The sequence below is a fragment of the Solenopsis invicta genome, chromosome 6 (genome assembly GCF_016802725.1).
Source record: "Solenopsis invicta isolate M01_SB chromosome 6, UNIL_Sinv_3.0, whole genome shotgun sequence".
Lineage (NCBI taxonomy): Eukaryota > Metazoa > Arthropoda > Insecta > Hymenoptera > Formicidae > Solenopsis > Solenopsis invicta.
Genome location: NC_052669.1, coordinates 12,921,580 through 12,940,980, shown reverse-complemented (window position 1 = coordinate 12,940,980; position 19,401 = coordinate 12,921,580).

The following is a 19,401-nucleotide window of genomic DNA, read 5'->3' as shown; positions in this document are numbered from 1 at the left end:
CCGTCTCACCAAAGCGTGAATTCGATTAATTCCGCGAGAGGCAAATATCAGGACGCATAATCCGCGGAATTTTTTTTGGATGAAATATGCTTCCATTTAATAATCAGTTGCTTTGTAGCTCCGCCACGTAAGTCTTTCATTTCGATGGATGTACTTGAAGCCACGTTAACGCGACGGAAGAATCTGTCTAGCCGTAGACCGATGCTTCAAATTCATGGAATTTTGAACAAATTTTAAAAATCAAGCTAACAAAACAATTGCATTTAATTTGAGTTGCGGCACACTGACCGTTTTAATAAAAGCGACCTTCGATTTAGCAGTAAGCAATGCCACTGAAAATTTGTTAAAAGAATGAATTACTCGAAGATAAATAACCGCGGCATACGCGCGCGTCGAAGCATCAGCGAATCCATATAATTCAACAGTCAAGTTTCCGCAATGTGTACAGATTTAACGCGAAATACTTTGTTCTCGCAGTTTTGGTGAATCCGAGCAGTATTTTAGCCACGACTTTAATATTTCGGGTTTGAGGGGTGTGTCCCAATTGTATGTTTTAATCTATAACTCCTGTATTAGAATTTTCGCAATTATAATTACAGGAGAGACCCATTATAATGGATTGTAGATTTTTGCGATAAACGATAAAATGGAGCATTTGGTGTTTAAATCAACGGCGGGTTTTTTGGCGTAGAAACGAAAGGAGTCTTCTCGTAGACTCCAGATAAGCCCACGATGACGTTCTTAAGTGTATTACGTTAAAGAACAACAAACTAGCGTTGATCTGCATTAGAAATTGAACTATTGTCGTGCACCTTAATTGCAACGTTATATATTTGATATCACAAGTGTGTTACGTTAAAAAGCGTCGAACAAACGTTGATTTGCGGTCGGATCCTGATAACGCACGGGACCGATAACCCACCACCACTCACAACGGCCGATGCCTAGAGTTTTTCTGTTGGTTGAGTTAGATAAGTAAAGATGATTGGTTGGTGGGCTATCGCATCCCGTCCTTGATTTGTGTTAAAAACAAAACTGCCGTCCTTCAGTAGGCATTTCAAATGAATCGTTACCTATGCAACATCTCACGTGTATAACATTAAAAAACGTCGAACAAACGTTGATTTGTATTAGAAACAAAACTATTGCCGTTCTTTAGTAGGCATTTTAAATGAATTGTTATGTATGCGATATCTCATGTGTATTACGTTAAAAAGTGTCAAACAAGCGTTGCTTTGAACAAATGGTGACCTACATCAAAAACGAACTTTTTGCCGCTTTTCAGGGCGCATTTTAAATGAATTGTTATATATTTGATATCACACGTGTAATACGTTAAAAAGCGTCAAATAAACGTTGATTTGCATTAGAAATAAAACTATTGCCGTTTTTCAGTGGGCATTTCAAATGAATCGTTATTTATGCAATATCTCACGTGTTTTACTTTAAAAAGCGTCAAACAAACGTTGATTTGTACTAGAAACAAAATTTTTTCTGTTTTTCAGCGCGCATTTCAAATGAAACTATTTATACGATATTTCATGCGTATTACGTTAAAAAGCGTCGAGCAAGCGTTGATCTGCTTTAGAAACAAAACTATTGTTATTTTTTATTTCGCATTTCAAATGAAACGTTATCTATGCGATATCTCACGTGTTTTACGTTAAAAAGCGTCGAACAAGCCTTGATCTGTATTAGGAACAAAACTTTTGTTGTTCTTCAGCGCGCATTTTAAATGAAATTGTTTCTATTCGATATCTCACGTGTATCACGTTAAAAAGCGACGAACAAGCGTTTATCTGCATTAGAAACAAAGCTATTGCCGTTCTTTTGTGCGCATTTCAAATTAATTGTTATTTATGCGATATCTTTCGTGTTTTACGTTAAAAAGCGTCAAACAAGCCTTGATCTGCATTAGAAATGAAGCTATTGCCGTTCTTTTGTGCGCATTTGAATTAATTGTTATTTATGTGATACCTTTCATGTTTTACGTTAAAAGCGTCGAACAAGCCTTGATCTGCATTAGAAACGAAACTTTTGCTGTTTTTCAGCGCGCATTTTAAATGAAAGTGTATCTATGCGATATCTTGCAACCGCCGGAAATTGACCGTGCGTCACCCCATTGCATAATATGGGGTAACGAGCTACCAGACGAGCTAGGGAGTGCCGAGTGCGAATGTCGTGGACAACGGTACCGCGAGAGCTACCCGATCTCCGAAAAGACGAGGGCGAGCGGAAGCAACAACAATGAGATACCACCGACGCCGACTAGAGCGTCCACGCCAAGGGTTATCACTAGACCAACGGAGAAATCTCAGATGCAGAGGCGACCATCACCCAGGGACTCCGAGCGATCGCCGAGGGAAGCGTAGGCGACGATTAGAGGTAAGTATTATATATTATTTACTTTTGTTTGTTTCATATTTTACGTTTCGTTAGAATTGATCCATGTTTCTATTTTATCGTTGATCGAGTTGACAGACCAGCAATCTGTCACATAGAGTCATATAACTCTGTTCGAATCATAACGCGCGAGACACGGATTTAAATAGTATAATTTACTTTGTTTAACCATTCTAAGTTAATTTGTCAGATCAAATCATTTTACTTTGTCAAATCAAATTCTCATTTCTTGTATTGCTATGATTACATTAGCTAACTTAATTCCGGGTGCGAACGGACGATTCTTTCAAATCAAACTTTAGTATATTATTATTATTAATTAATTAGTTAACTCCGAGTATGAATGGACGATGAGTATGTTGGGATGCGTGTGACACGTAAAACATGGGCAGGAAAATGTATGATTGGCAGACCGGCAAATTGCTCTTGCAAAGATTATCTTAAAGTGCGCGAGAGCTACCATACACCGTGGGCGTAAAGTTTTCGTGTACGCATCTCCCTGGCCCTGTGACAAGCGCGTGAAGCCCAATTTGACGGGGCGGCGCGTAAGCGGCGCGTAAGTCGCCGCGTCGGGCGTACCGCGAGTAGGACGCCTCACTACGTGATTGGTCCGCGCGTTTCCCTACCGATGCCAAGCTGGCATCAAACAGCGACTCTCTGGAGAGAGTCCGGGAATCCACAGTCAATTTCGAACAGCCAAGACGATGAGTATTCTACCGAGAGGAAAGTCGCGCGTGAGAACAGGGGGTTCTCGAAGTTTCGATAAGGAGCGTATCCCGATAACGCTCGGGACCGATAGCCCACCACCACTCACAGCGGTCAATGCCTAGAGTTTTTCCGTTGGTTGGATTAGATAAGTCAAGATGATTGATTGGTGGGCTATTGCACCGTGCGTTATCGGATCCCGTCCTTCAATAAGTTTCCTGCGACGGTCGATGAATCGTTAATTACGATGTAACGGGCAATTCCGTTTATCTGTACGCGAGTGTCACGTCACATTAATATGTGATCAGTGTTATTCTTTTGTCTTTATTAATTATTCAATTTTCGATTTTATTCAATTTTCCTACCCACGATGTTTTTGAACGATCAAATTGTGAGGCGTCTTTGTTTTCGTGATTAACCACGTGCAAGAGACTCGCGAGCAGACAAGCGTAATTCGCGCGCTGCGAGTAATGCGTGACGACGTGTTGTTTGTTAATATCATCATAACCGGGTGTTCACGGGCGTGAGAACCGTGAGTGAGAATGTGTGAATGTGCGCGATCTAAACGATTGTACGGAACATTCTCGAAACGCAAAACGCTCATTGTAAAACATTTTCTTAAATAAACTTTGTGATATGGTCATTTTAATCGCGCGTGTGATTATTCACGAGAGCTACCTATCCCTTTGCGACACAAGCGTAATTCACTCGTAAGTCGGACGTTGTACTTAGCCGTGAACGAGACCACGAGAGGATGAGCGATCATATGTCGACTCTTTGCAGACCACGGGTACGGGAAGAGATCATATGTCGACTCTTTGCAGACCACGGGTACGAGAAGGCGAGACAATGCACTCCTTGGTAAGTCAAAGTGCGCGCGTTGAATAAATTTTTTCTTGTTTTCTTGAACAAAAACGAGTGGCGACCGAATTGTTACCGGAATACCGACAATACTTAGCTGTGATCCGCATTTCTCGTGACAATTCGTTCGGTTACAGGCACAACGCACGCCACGGTCTTCGCATCGCAAAGAATCGTTTTGCGCAGAAAAGCTTAATGATCTCATACGATAAAAGAACCTGCACACACACAATCTCCCATCTAACGAGATTATCCCCAACAACCAGCACAAGCTTCCCCACGTGCAGAAGTGGTTATAAGCTTCCTTACGTGCATAAGTGGCGACCTGTGATAAATTGGGTTGATGCTAAATAAAAGTGTACAACGCGAGTGTTATTAAAGCCAGCAAATCGTGACAACGCGACGGCATCATAAATAACGCGAGTGTTAGAGTCACCGCTAAAGTAGAAGTAAATTCACCGAGTGCTTGTGAAAAGTGCAGTGTAAAATTGCAAAAAGCACTACCCTTAGGGGGACCCCTGCGCCAAATTTTCTCTGAAATAAAAAACTTAGAAAATTTCAGGCAAAAGTCGAATCGCGAAAAATAAAAATTAAAATCTCAACATTCTCGATAGTTTACCCTTACGGAAATGGACTATTGTAACTATTAGTAAAGCTATTAATAAAACTATTGAATTATTCGTGATAGTTTTTTCGCGGATTATTGGGACGAACTATTACACAGAACTATTGAAAAATTATTTGAGCCCAATAGTTACTACGATTTATATAATCATATAAAATATGTATTAATAAATCAATAATTAAACGTAATAAATTATAGTTTCTAAAAAAATATTTTTTTTTTGTTCAAAAGGATTAAATAAAGATTAAATCTGAATTAAACATTTATGTACAAGATTTAATAACAATACAAATTGTTATTTTTACATGTAAATATATAAAATTTTATGTGGAACAGCGAACAACATACACATCACATTTAAAAAAAAACGAGAACGAAATTCGTCTCGAGGTTACAACAATTAGTTCACAAAAGTTTCACTGAAGTGCGATTTAGAAAGACGGTCACAGTGGCGCCTAGATATAGTGCCTGTGGCCACACTCGACTCACGAGAAAATCCCCCGTGGCATGGCCACCTATTGGAAGCCGCGCAAGCCGCGGAAGCGCGAAGACTGGCGTTGCGAAAAAGTTTTGAGACCATAGACATAGTACAAAGTCTATGTTTGAGACTCAAAACCAAAGCAAATCGCTCGAATTTGAGAGCACTGTAATATGTTTTTACGTGTAAAATAACTATTAATAATTGAATGTTTTGGATTTTAACCGTATTTGGTATTTCTGAAATGATTTATAAATGTTTTTTATTTCATAAATAATATACGTTTCAATAAACCTTTAATTAGCTATACCGAATGTGTATAAAATACGTTTATTATTCGTTTAAATATTGCTGCAGTAAAAACGTGCAATAAAATATAATTTACGCTTAAACTTTTATTAACATATTTAAAAAGGATATCATACCTGGATATTAAATCCTATTTTTGATACGTTATTTAAAGGGACAACTTTTACAAATCATAAACGTATTTAAGAAACGTTTAATTAGTATATGATAGTATTTTATAGTATTTTTATACGTGTTATAAACGTAAATACATTTTTGGCATTTTATAAACCGTTTTTTAACGTATAAAATACGTTTCGTATTATATATACGTAATAAAAACGATTATTATATACGTATATTGCACTAACGTATAAAAACCGTTTTATCTATATACATATCTGCTACATACCTATATCTGTTTTATACCATACGTTTAACAAACCAAGCGTTTAATAAACGTATAAAACAATCCAGTTCTTGTTGGGTTTATTGTGAATAGTTGACTATTAATCATTTATATATTAACTATTAAAAGTAGTGTGCTGGTGATTGTTCCAAATAACCTGATTATGAAATCAATAATCATTCCATAAAAGAACTATTGAGGAATGATTATTGCAAATAATCTCATTATGATATCAATAATCACTCATTCAAAAAATATTAGGAAATGATTATTGCGAATAATCCAATCATTAGATGCTACATAATCACTATTAGAGAATAATCACTATTGTAAATCAATAGTTCATTTCCGTAAGGGTAGTTCGATAAAAGAGAACTCGACGCTTTAAATCGCAAAAATCCGATAAATTAGACGCGAGTTATTAAATTTTGAAGAAGAATACAAAATTTCATTGACGCGAAAATCTCCGATAGCGACGAAAATTCCGCAAAGATTCGTTGAGTGCGTGCACAGAGCGTTATTATGAGACAAAGCGAACGCTAATAAAAAAATAATATTCATTATTAATATCAAGAAGTGGCAAACTGCCAAATTAAAGATAGATAGAATCATTTGCATGATCCCATTAAATTTCGCGACGATTTAATTACAAAGTGTATAAATAATTAAAACAATGTAGGAGGTATCAGAATATAAGGTGGTGAAGATTTACATGATTATAGTGTACCTAATAATTTTCATTGTGATAATTGCAATAATTGTAGCAATAATAAGTTAACTTTCTTGTAAGATGGTTCATGAAAATAGAGACCAAGAATTAGAGAGATTGAAAAGATTGCGTAAGGAAGCGCAAATAAACGATACAGTGAACAAAATTTTATTAGCGGTATGCTTGGCAATTGCTTTGATTTATTTTGCACTAAAAATCATATGGCGTTAAAAGCTAGGAAGTTTGCATGCGTAGAATAAAATGCTTGCTAAAATTGCTGCATCTATGTGTTTGCATGTTTGTGTGTAAAATTGTACAACATTTTGACGGCAAGAGCTGCACGAGGACAAAAGATCTAGAAATTCCAACGCGGAATACGAGCGCTAGATTTATCACCAGCAAAACGAATTACACGCGTAAAGTCTATGATTTTAGAAAATGAAAAGTAATTGCGACCGTAAATCGGGTGTAAATCTAATAACGAGATCGAGATCCTTCAACATTAAATTAACGAGAGAAACAAAAGATCGTTTGAAGCGTAGCGTTAACAGAGCGAAGAAAACTTTGTAAAATTTTAAAGAAAGTAATAACGTTAATCCTAGAGGACGTTAAATTGTGTAAAAGATTGAAAAGACAAGCTAAAAAATTGTAAGCGCAATTTACAAGCACGGAAAAACGAAATATTGCACAAACATTTTCAGCAACAATCACGTACAAACGGTACGTGCAACGCAAACAAACGACAAAGCTAAGTCGAGAGGAGAGACATTCCAGAAACTTCTAGAAGCTTCGAAATCGCAAAACACGTTCAAACACAAAAAGGAGGAAAGTTAGCGTCAAACGACGAAAACAATTCTCGGAAGCCGCGAGCACCGCAAGAGAAGCGTGGAATTCTCAGGAAACGCGCGAGCATAAAAAATTTTCCGTAGCTAAAAGCCTATTCAGTTACCGAGTTCAAAGGCAGTTTTAAACATAAAGAAGGATAGCAATAGCGACAAAAAGCCGAAAACAAGCATCAAAGGCAGTTCCAAACGTAGAGTGAGACAGCGTTAGTAACAAAGCATAGAAACGACTTGATGCCGAAGTATTTAAAACGCGAACAAGCGCAAACGCAAAACAGTAAGAATTTTGATACTTAAAAATATTTTCACAGACCGAACTGTCACGACGGAAAGTGGCAACTCAGTTATTTCTAATACAACGCAAATCTTGATCAGACAACTATCGCGATTTGAAAAACTTTGCGAACACATAAACCGATAGGACGTGTAAATAGTATTTAGCAGTAAGTAATTAATTTTAATCAAGCATAATTAGATACATACAGGTACATATATCTTATATGTTACTTAATATAATTAAGTAACATAGATTTAGACAAATATCAAATAATCAATAATGTTAGGAGAAATATACATAACCATTTACATATAACTAATACAATATATCATTAATACAGATTTAATACTTCATTTTCATTTCATTTTTCTGCAAAAACACTATTCTTTCCTATCAAGATTCTATTAATCTTTTGTGTGAATGACGGTACCAAAACCTCTTGTGTAAATAATAATTTTCAAAAATTCGTTTATGTGTTCGCAAAGTTTTTCACCTTACTCAAATCTTTCTAAAACTGTCACTTTACTGATCAGTACACTAATAAGAAACATTAATCTATAATATAATTTTAATCCATATAGGACTTAAAAATAATACAAAAAACACAAAAACATTAATAACTAGTATTACGATATTTTAATAATCATATTAATATTAAAAAATTGGCAGACCGCCAAAAATAGTAAGGTACCCAAGCCGAATAAGGCCCACTTAACATATTTTATTTTTTATAAATTCTATTTACAAAAATATTGAAATAAACTAAATGAGAATAAAATGTTTGTTTAAACCACTCGCCAAAATAAAATTATTTTCTATACAAAACATTTTTAAGTAAACAAAAAAGAAATGTTTTTAAACTCTGACATTAGGCCTTATTAAATTCTTGTGCTTTTAATAATGCCCGAATTAAAAATAACAAAGGAATTAAATATTATTTTCCAACTCACTGTTAAAATGATTATTAATCACAAATACGAAATCCTTTAAGATCTATTATACTAGTAAAACATCACAATTATTTTTAATTTTGTCTATAATTAATATTTTAACTATAAAAAATTTTGGCCATTTTAGTACAATTTTAGCTTATGGAAAGTTAGTATCGTTGAAAATCGTTATTCTCTGTTACAAACCACATACATAATAAACAAATGACAATGGTTATAACAATTAATGTACAAGTGGGCCTTATTTATTAATACATTATTTATAAAAAAGTATATTTATTCCAAAAAATTGATATACATATTTGTTTTTTCTTATAGTTAAAAAGTTGAATAATATTAGAATATATAGTAATAAACCATAAAATAATGTATACTTATTAAATTTACAACACATTTTTATAAAAACGACTGATCTACCCACTTTGTTACAAGCTTTTGTTGCACCGAATAAACGTATTGCCAGCGGTATTAATTTCCTATTTAGTCTTTATCTACTTCTTATGACACATCTTTTAAGCATATATTTCAAACATAAAGTGGGTTTTTAAATGCTTAATTTAAAAGTGGGCTTTATTTAGTACTGGGCTTTATTCGGCTTAAGTACCTTATAACGCACACATATATGTATAATAATCAAACTAGAAATTATATAATTAATTTTAAGTTTAGTCAACTGCAGATGACATAAGTTAGCATTAGGTTTAGACTAGGATACCACTAACTATCAAATAATACTGAGAAACATTTATTTCGACGTACCATCACATAGTGATTTAGGCGCGTGACAAAACAAAATAAAAACAATTTAACTGCGTGAAACGCGTAATATCAAAACAACGAGATCTAAAACTCGTAAACAACAACAGATAACGCGAAAAATATCGCGAAAAACAATACCGAGGTTGTAAACTCGTAAATAATAAACAGATCGATAGGCGATCGGAAAAACAAAGCGGTGCGTGACAATTGATACCACGCGTGAAAAATAATAACCGCGAGTCATAAACAACTGGATTAGAGAGATTTAAACAAGAAAAATAATACTCCGCGAGTAGAAAACAAAAACAATTGAGAAAAATAACCGTAATAGAAGGGGGTATAAAAGCGAGCAACGAATCGTTTACGGACGCAAATCAGTTTAGCTGTTACAACACGCAAATATCTTGATAAAAGATGTTGGATGTTAACGGTCAAAGTAGTGAGTTAGCGTAACAAAAACCGACGAGACTAGTGCGTGAGGCTGCAGTGTCGAGAAAGAGACAGGTAAATACGTAACGATATTGTATCGCAAGGCACACGTAGCCACGAAGTATAATAGTATCGTACATTACGAATAAGCCGCAAAAATGGCAGACAGCGACGTTGATAAAGACAAAAACGGAGTTACGACGCGAAGTCAAGCGGGAAAGCGAGGCGTGAAGAATGACGCGACGCAAAGCGAACCCGACAGAGGCGAAATAGCGCAAGGTGGCCAATCGGCAAACCTCAGCAACGACGCGTTATTGACGTTGATTGAAAATCTCACGAGAGAAGTGGCGCAAATCGGACAACAAACCGAACAGATAGGCGCGTTACAAGACAGACGTCGAAGATCTGTATCGCATATAGCTCAAGGGTATACCGAGCACATTGCAAGATAACGACGAACGTTTTTACGAAGCGACAGAAGGCCGTGACGACGATGACCGTGACGAACGTAGTCGTTACTTCTACGAACACACGGACAAAGAAAACAGACGTACGATTACAACGCGAAATAGACGCGCGTACTACAATAACGTTGACCGACGAACAAAATATAATTCGGGTATTAGAGTACCGCGTTTTGAATGGGTGTCATCTCCGTTTTGCAAATTATTGTACAAAGGTACGAGAGACCGACAAAACGTCGTAATATTTATTCGCGAGCTTCAAAATATAGTGAAACAAGAAAAAATAGATGAGAGCGAACAATTACACTGGTTGAAAAAAATGCTCTATCACAATGTGAAAGCTTGGTTCAGGTTAAAGAATCCAAAGAACATAGAAGACGCGTTCAGTGCGTTAAAAGAAAAATTCTGGAGCGCGGAAATTCAAACGGAATTTCGTAAAAATCTATTTAACTGTAGATATTCGGCAAACATGGGTGTGACCATGGGTGAATACGCGATGGACATTATTGACAAATCTAAAATGCTAGATCAACCGATAAACAACAAAATGATAATATACATGTGTTGAAAACACATTTTCCGTACGAGATCGAACGCGAGATCAACGCAGACATAAAAGATCCGACAAGATTCGTGCAATTGTTAGACGCGATAGAGGCGATGAACGATTCAAAAAAATCGGATTACAAACTCAAAAGAAATTCGACATAAACAAAAAATGGCGCGATACCGAAAGTTGGGTACAAACAAAGCAACATATACGCGAACGATAGAAAATCCGGTAATCCGGCAAACGAAATCGTGCGATACGATCTCACTAAAGTGTTCAACGATAAATCGAGAAATCGTGAACGAGGCGAACGAGCGGAAAAGAGATATCTGCGTAGCAGATCGAACAGTAGACAGAGATCGACAAACAAACGCAGATACGAAAAAACGTCGAAATACAGATGCGACAGCGAGGGACGGGCAACGTACAAAGCCATCCAATACGCGACGCGACCGAGGTCGAAAAAACGCACAAGAGTCATAATTATCGAGGTGACGAGCGACGATGATGACAAAGCATTGACCAAGCATAACGATCACCGAGACAAAACTAACGTAAAAAACGATACAACGCGATCCGAACGAAGCGATAACACTGTTTGTAGAAAAAAGAAATTGTCGAACGACGAGAGACGAAAATTAGCAACGATCAAAACGACGGAACGTACCAAATCCGAAAGTGATTTGGACAAATATTTGTTAGAGAGAGTCTGATAGACACGGATCTTTAAGCAATTAACGCGTTAAAAATAAACGCGAGCGACGTAAAATCCATATTAAAGAAATCAAATCAAGCACCGCGAACAATTAAAAGTGCATTTAAAGACTTTACCAATAAACAAGTAAATATGATAAAAACGTCCGATGAGATTAAAACAATGACGTTTGAAAATTTTAATTCACGTAACAAATTGATAGAACGGCCAAATAAAAAAAAACAACGGTCAAATATAATAGCGTAATTGAATTTCCGAGTAGAGTATATGAAATCTAGTGCGAAGAAAATAAAAATAAAATTTGCGAATACTTAAACAAAATTAAAGAAATAATTTACGAAGACGCAGGATATATTTATAGGCGCGATAAAATGCGTGTGCGCGTGGAAAATGAAGAAACGCGAGAAATGGACACGCTAACGATAAATAATAATATATTTAATTACAAAGTAATCGTAAATTGTGCCAATGAAAATAACATAACAACACAAGCTGTAACATCGTCAAATAATTCGATGTAATTTGAAGACACAAAGATGTACTGGGATAGACAAAGAAAATTCGTCAAACCCAATATTCACGAGATAAGTCATAAAGCGTTAAAATATAAGATGCTTAAAAGATCATATGAAAACCGGTAATCCGATAGCGATGTACACGCGAACGATTAACCATTGACGTCAATGTCATGCGACGACGCGATAGACAGTACGACGACGTACGACTGAATAGCACGAGAGGTAACGAATAATATAACAAAAATGATAAACGATTTTGACCGCGAATATAAAAGCAACGAAACGACCTTAGTTAAACCAGAACCGAGGGAACTGACGAGCGTAAAAAGTTAATTGAAGAGTGAGAGGCAAACGCAGAGGTACCGCGAGCCGCGTAGAAAATAACTCGAGCTTCAATCAACGCAACGCAAATATCTCGACGAAAGGCGAAAGTGAGTCGACGCATAACAAAAACGTTTTGGCAAAAGTGTCGAGCGATGAATTGGCGAACAGCGACAATCGCGTGCAAAACGACACAAAAGCCAAACGACGCGATACCACGCCAAGTAACGAGGGATTCTTCGAGAAACGCGACAATACGTACAATAAATTCGAATTACTCGAATACGCGCGTAACGCGAATCGTAACGACAACGAGCAACTTGAAGTCAAATACATCAACACAATAACCGTGCAAGCGGAAAGAAAGCGTAGAACAAATTTCAATCACGAGAACAAATACGACCAATACGATAAAGATGACGTATGCACGAACGATAACAATAGGCATGACAAAGCGACGAATACGACGAAATCGCGGAACGCATGAGAATCGCAAATCAGAAATGGAACAATATGTCGGATAAAAAAGTTGAATTAGCGACGCACGAGTGTAAAGTTAAATTTGATAAAAGGGTCAAGCTGACCAAATCACCAATAGCGCATAGACGAAATTGGCACGAAAACTTATGGGAAAAGTTTAATGAAGCGCGTAACGAGATGCAAAGCAAACATCGATTCAGGCGCGACGACGACGAACACAGGCATACCGGCAATATGCCATCAAACGAAATCGATAAACCAATGAAACGCATGTGTACCGAGGAAATAATAAACGAACGACGAAACGATGCGCAAAGTCCAAACGGGATTAGTCAAAGAACCGACAACACCCGTAATTAAAGTAAATTTTATCCAATGTTCGGCGTACGTTAATAGACACAAGAGCCGATATATCCGCCATAACGCGTGAACTGTACGATCAACTGCAAGAAACGAAAGAGAAATCCTGGATATAATTTCAGTAAGACGTTTCGTATTGCGAGGAGCATTCTCCGAAAGAGGCGCGATAATAGCGAACAAGGCTAAAGTCAAATTTTGTTACGACGATATATGCTTTGAGCACGAGTTCTTCATAGTCGAAAGAATGTCGGAGAAGGTAATTCTCGGAATCGATTTTATTAAAAAATTTAAAATGACAATGTCATACAACGACGCGACAACGATTAAATTTGGAAGCAAAAGTAACGCGGAAGTCAAAACGTTAAGCGAAGCCGAGCGAGAATTAGATCAAATAATAAAGGAGAATCAAGATGTATTCGACGAAGAGATTGGAAAGGTAAACCATTATCAACTCGTGATTCGAGTCAAACACAACGAACCGTTTAAAAAGAAAACGTATCTCATTCCCAAAAAACATATGTGCGAGTTAACGCGATATATCGAGAAACTAGAGAATAGGTATCATCTCGAAACAACAAACCAAGTTTATAAATCCGTGGTAGTAATAAAAAAAAATAATTTGATCAGATTGTGCTTAGATGCGCGCGAATTAAACAAAAAAGTGATAGACGATTATGCGCAACCACCGACAATTGAGAAAGTGTTCAGATGTACCGGATGTAACGCATACTTTTCGAGTATAGACATAGCGAATGCATTTTGGCAAATACCATTGAAACGCCAGTCGCAAAAATACACGGGATTTCTGTTTAACGGACAAACGTACGTGTTTAATAGAATGCCATTCGGCATAAAAACAGCGGGCGCTTCATTCACCAGAGCAATGACAAACATCAAAAGCTCTCGGACTGAAAACCGCCGAATTCATGATCATCTATCTCGATGACATTCTGATAGCGAGCAAGACGTTCGAGAAACACATTGAACATCTAAGATACGTCATAACGAAACTGAACAAAGTAGGTTTCAAAGTGAACCGGTAAAAATGCAAATTCATTAAAACAAAATAAAATTTTTAGGTCATACGTTTACGGAGATAACCGCCAAAATAAATCAAGACACGAGAACCGCGATAAAAAATATAGCTAGACCGCGAAACAAACGCGAAGTACAAGCATTCTTAGGACTCGTTAATTGGGACAGAAGATTTGTACGTAATCTAGCTAGGTTAACTAGACCGCTAGAGGAATTACTGAAAAAGAATCATAAATTTGTATGGACGACGGAACATCAAAAAGCGTTCAACGATATAAAATTAGCTTTCGACAAAGCACCAGCATTATTCCTGATACGAAAGGGATATAAATTCGGTATACAGACAGACGCCGTGAGATCCTGACTAGGCGCGAAACTGTATCAATATCGTGACGACGACGAGCGCAAGTACACTATTGTATACGCGAGTAGATCGTTGAAGGGCGCGGAAATAAATTACACCATAACGGAACTAGAAAGATTAGTGTTAGAATGGGCCTTACGAAAATGGTACACATTATTATTAGGCTATAAAGTTAGGGTACACACCGATCATAAAGCCTTAACGTTTCTAAGTACGTGCATAAGAAATAACACGAAAATAGCCAGATGGTTTCAATTCCTACAAGAGTTTGATCTCAAATTGATATACATCTCGGGCAAGGAAAACGCGATAGCGGACACATTATCGCAAAACACCGATTCCAGATACAAGCCCACCGACGACAGGTACATCGCGTCACTCATAAATCCTAGAGACGGAGCGCAAACCGACAATTGGACGCGTATAATAGCGGACGCGCAGCGCGAACGACTGTTGATGGTAGAGGCTGCAAACGATCCGAACCGTAGAGACGTCGTGTGGCGCGACAATATAATCAGATCAATTTGCGAAGACGGTAAAGAAAGAATATTTTTGCCGCAAACCGTGCCATGGAAAATGTTTAGAATGGCATACCGGCTATTGTTACATTTTGGAACCGATAAGCTCATAACTTTTGCGAACGAATACTTCGAAACATCGATTTTAGCGCGAATTTGCCGCGACGTGGTGGCGTCCTGTAGAATGTGCCATTTGACGAAATGGTACACGAGAGCGACGGCGGGACCCGAATATTACGAGTTACCGAGACAACTGGGCGTGGCGATATCCGTCGATATCTTTGGCAGATTATCAATGGCCAAAAGAGGATTTAAATATATATTTGTCATAATGGACAAATTTTCCAAACACGTTAAACTATATCCAATGGTGTCGCAAGACACGAGAATCATAATAGCAAAATTAGAAAACTATTTCACAGACGTTGGTAAACCGGCAGAGATACTGACGGACAACGCAGGACAGTTTAAGGGCAACGAGTGGAGAGCGTTTGCGTTCAGGCACGACATAGAAACGAAAAAGACAACGTCGTACAACCCACAATCGAACCCCATGGAACGCGTTCTACACGAATTAAGCCGTATAACACGCACGTATTGTAGTCACAACCACGGACTATGGCCGAGCATTGTAGCCAGAGCAGAACGCGTGATAAACACGACGGTACACGCGAGTACGGGATACAGCCCGATAAAGCTGCACACAGATAGACCCGATCATTTATATTTACCGGAAAAATTAATTCCGAGCGTCAGAGAGAACGCAATTCATCGCGAAAAGATTGATCGAGTGCGACAAAGATTGACCGACAGCGCGAACAAACAAAAGAGGCAGCCCGACAAACACACGACGGCGAAACAGTACAAACCAGGAGATTTGGTTTGGATAAGACAACACACTCTTTCGGACGCGAGTCAAAACAAGATTCAAAAATTTTATCCGTTATACAGTGGTCCATACCAAGTTATCGAGATACTGCGACAAAATGCGTATCTTATAGGCAACGCTGACGGAATCGTGCATGGTGCGTACAATAGCAGAATGTTAAGACCTTATCTTAAAGCGCAATTGAAACCCGAAGGGGAGAGCGACAGTCAGCAGGAAGAAGACGAGTTTTCTCCGATCGAGCTACAAAACGCGTACGAGGACAAAGTCGAACAAAAGCCGAACGGCGAACCGGCCAGACGACTCAGACACGTCTCGTTAAACGACCCCGACGGAACAAAATCTGATAACGACAGCGAATTGTCCAACACGAGATCGATCAACAGCGAGGACAAACGCGAATTTCGCGAGACATATGCGAGCAGCGCGAACGAAGCGAGCGATATTTCTTCCGACGCAGAGAACGCAGACGACACAATTTATATACAATCCGACGCGGAGAGCGCAAACAACGCGAACCATACGTGATATGACGCGGAACCGAACAAAAGAAATGATAATCAATCCCATGATTACGCGAACAATGACGACAGCGACAGATCGCGAACAAGCGAGTCGTCCGACATAAGTAAATTTTCCAATTTAGACCCTGTGTTAAAAAGTAAGCAAGAAAATAAAGAAATGTACCAGAGCAAGCGCAAATACAGCGAGAGCTCAAAAATGCAAAAATGTAAAGCGGACAAACGCAAATTGTACCGTAGAAGCGGATACGAAACCGACGCCGAATCAAGCGACAAAAACCCAAACGAATTAACACCGTACGAACAGGCAAACCGGCAAAACGACGTAGCGACGCGAGATCCGAATAATCAAATTGCGTGGACACGATAGTCACGACAACGAAATTTATCAGTCATATAAGTTAAACGATACCGAGACTTGGAGACGAGCCACCAAAATACACTTATCGAGCGGTGGAAAATCGTACACTATCGAACAGGCCGTACACGTAAACAAGTTAAAAACAAACACACGTGATAGTTCAGTAATCAAAATAATTACGATTGATGACGATAATCGAGATAGCCACATACCTAAGGGAGTAGGCCTAGCGAATCACGTAGCAACGCAAAAACCAGTAACTTAAAATACGAAAAACGCGCGAGCGTACAGACCGATAACCGCCGCCAATACGTTTGCCAAGATTAACGTTAAGCCATCTTACGCGGACGTGACAAGAGCGAAAACCATGCCGCAAAGCGAACAGGCGACAAAACGAAATAAAAGACCAAAAATAACGGGGAACAATCAACCGCCAACCTGCCAAACCGCAGACCGAAAGCGCACGTACGCCGAGATAGTAAAATTATCAACCGACATAAAAAAACCGAACGTTGAACCGACAAAATTACAAGCAACGAGAGACACGCGTGAAACGACGTACGCCGACGTAGTTAAAACAAACGCGAAAACAATCGAAAAATCGCCGAGCAAAAAGCCATTGAAAAGCTCGATGCAAAGATTAACGGGGAACGAGGAAAACCGGCAACAACTCAAAGCGATTACAAAAACATCGCGCGAAGAACAAAATAGCATAGCGCAAAGCGACATACCGCGCGTAACTAGTAATGGCGAGTCAGTGGAAAATAAGAACGAGAACGGCAAACCGCGTACAAACAGCGAAAATAAGCCGCGTACGAAAAGAACACTGAATTGGAATCAAATAGAGTGCGTGCAATATATACTTCATTAAACCTAACAAGGTATATATCGACACACATGGAAACAAAATTCCACTTAGGGACAGCAAAACCACCAATAAGGTAGAAGCGAGTAAGATAACGATGTCGATGATTTTGGAAAAATATAAACAAAATGAAACAATAAGAAACCAAATGAGAGCCGCGGAACGCGAAAAATATTTAAAGGGACGCGTACAACCATTAATAATCGAGAAAACAGTCGAGCAAAACAAAATTAATTTCCAAAATCAGCGACCGCACAAACGCGATGATCCCGACAACGACGACAAGTGGATTAACGCTCGGAACAAAGATAAAATTAGCGAACCGACAATAGCCAATGAAATAGACACAGTCAAGCGAGTGACAACTAACGATAGCGTACCGCGTAAAAACGCAACAACTAACGATAAAATAATCCAAAAAAAGGATATTACAACGCAAAGTTTGTCGATCGGAAGCCGCGAGACAATACGCAGAACGTACGCGAGAACAAAGAGAAAAACAACGATAACGTTAAGAAAGATAATATTTGAAATGTATGAGATTTTGTCAACCGCGATGAAGACAAAAAGAACAAAAGTTGTTACAAACAATATTACAGAACACCGACGGACCAGTCCACCAATCAGCGGACCGAGGTTAACGACCAATTGCCATCGAGCACCGGCAGCGCTAATCCTCCGCCGCGACTTGAACGGCACAGCTCACCGTTTAGTTACACGAAGAGCACTGTAAAACTCACAGTTCTCTTGAGGAGATTTCAAAACGGAAATTGGTGCGTCATCATGAGTCAACGGCAAGACAAAGCAACCAGCAGGCAGACCGGCAATCTGTCAAGACGACGAATGAGACCGATGGAAACGTAACGCAAAACGACGAGTCTAGTCCTGCGTACAGATTAACGCGAAACACAAGAAGTACGTCGAGAACGATAAACGTAGCGATCAGTCAGGATAAGAACGAATTTGACGTGTTAAACCGAATAGAAGTAAAACTGTGTCAAAGAGTAGCCAAAACTAGAGCCGAATGGATCAGGCTCAAGGAAGATTTGAGAAGTCGCACGAACATGATCAGATAGCTGGACCAGACGCTTAATGAAGACCGAGACGCTCTGAGAAAAACGAACGATAGGTCAGCAAGGTGCAAAGAGAATTTATTAAATCTATTCGAAAATATTATGAGCAAAAGAAGAAATACCGTCAGATACACAAACAAATTGATTGCACAAAATACAACGACAAAGCAAAATATAATCGAAGTCCTGGCTAACGTAAGTTTCACCGACTTGCGACACAACGCCGAGATGGCGGGCGACAGTAAGAGTTGATACTCACACTCGACAGAAATCAAGTAACGACCAACATGAGGCAGACCGCCAAACCACCTGAACCGCTACCGTCCACTTCGACGGCAAGCGAGAAAACGAACTGATACCAACCAGAACTATCACAAGTAAATCTAATCGAAAACCCAACGCAACCAGAATCGCAAAACGAACGCTCAACGGAAGACAGAACCGGGGCGAGCGATTTATCGACTAAAGCGCGAGTAATCAAAAGAAAGAAATCACGCTCAAGCGCAAAATCTACCAAAGAAACCAAAAAAAGAAAGAAAGCGTCGAGCAATAACTTGGATAGCGAATATACACCGTCCACCGAAGACAAACCGCCAAATCCAACAAACCCAAGGCTCAGAAAACGAAGAGAATCC